Source organism: Salvelinus namaycush, chromosome 14 (assembly GCF_016432855.1).
Source record: "Salvelinus namaycush isolate Seneca chromosome 14, SaNama_1.0, whole genome shotgun sequence".
Lineage (NCBI taxonomy): Eukaryota > Metazoa > Chordata > Actinopteri > Salmoniformes > Salmonidae > Salvelinus > Salvelinus namaycush.
The window spans coordinates 10,643,282-10,644,699 of NC_052320.1; positions in this window are offsets into that span (position 1 = coordinate 10,643,282).

Genomic DNA, 1,418 nt, shown 5'->3' on the forward strand with positions numbered 1-1,418 from the left:
GGGGGTGAGGGGTTGTAGGGTAGTATCAGGTCCGTGGGGGTGAGGGGTTGTAGGGTAGTATCAGGTCCGTGGGGGTGAGAGGTTGTATGGTAGTATCAGGTCCGTGGGGGTGAGAGGTTCTATGGTAGTATCAGGCCCGTGGGGGTGAGGGGTTGTAGGGTAGTATCAGGTCCGTGGGGGTGAGAGGTTGTATGGTAGTATCAGGCCCGTGGGGGTGAGAGGTTGTAGTGTAGTATCATGTCCGTGGGGGTGAGGGATTGTATGGTAGTATCAGGTCCGTGGGGGTGAGAGATTGTAGTGTAGTATCAGGTCCGTGGGGGTGAGGGGTTGTAGTGTAGTATCAGGTCCGTGGGGGTGAGAGGTTGTAGGGTAGTATCAGGTCCGTGGGGGTGAGAGGTTGTAGTGTAGTATCAGGCCCGTGGGGGTGAGAGGTTGTATCGTAGTATCAGGCCCTTGGGGGTGAGAGGTTGTAGTGTAGTATCAGGCCCGTGGGGGTGAGAGGTTGTAGTGTACTATCAGGTCCGTGGGGGTGAGAGGTTGTATGGTAGTATCAGGTCCGTGGGGGTGAGAGGTTGTATGGTAGTATCAGGTCCGTGGGGGTGAGGGGTTGTAGTGTAGTATCAGGTCCGTGGGGGTGAGAGGTTGTATCGTAGTATCAGGCCCTTGGGGGTGAGAGGTTGTAGTGTAGTATCAGGCCCGTGGGGGTGAGAGGTTGTAGTGTAGTATCAGGTCCGTGGGGGTGAGGGATTGTATGGTAGTATCAGGTCTGTGGGGGTGAGAGGTTGTAGTGTAGTATCAGGTCCGTGGGGGTGAGAGGTTGTAGGGTAGTATCAGGCCCGTGGGGGTGAGAGGTTGTATGGTAGTATCAGGCCCTTGGGGGTGAGAGGTTGTAGTGTAGTATCAGGTCCGTGGGGGTGAGGGATTGTATGGTAGTATCAGGTCCGTGGGGGTGAGAGGTTGTAGTGTAGTATCAGGTCCGTGGGGGTGAGAGGTTGTAGGGTAGTATCAGGTCCGTGGGGGTGAGAGGTTGTAGTGTAGTATCAGGCCCGTGGGGGTGAGAGGTTGTATGGTAGTATCAGGCCCTTGGGGGTGAGAGGTTGTAGTGTAGTATCAGGCCCGTGGGGGTGAGAGGTTGTAGTGTAGTATCAGGTCCGTGGGGGTGAGGGGTTGTATGGTAGTATCAGGCCCGTGGGGGTGAGAGGTTGTAGTGTAGTATCAGGCCCGTGGGGGTGAGAGGTTGTATGGTAGTATCAGGCCCTTGGGGGTGAGAGGTTGTAGTGTAGTATCAGGCCCGTGGGGGTGAGAGGTAGGGTAGTATCAGGCCCGTGGGGGTGAGGGGTTGTAGGGTAGTATCAGGCCCGTGGGGGTGAGGGGTTGTATGGTAGTATCAGGTTCGTGGGGGTGCCCTATGGGCACTG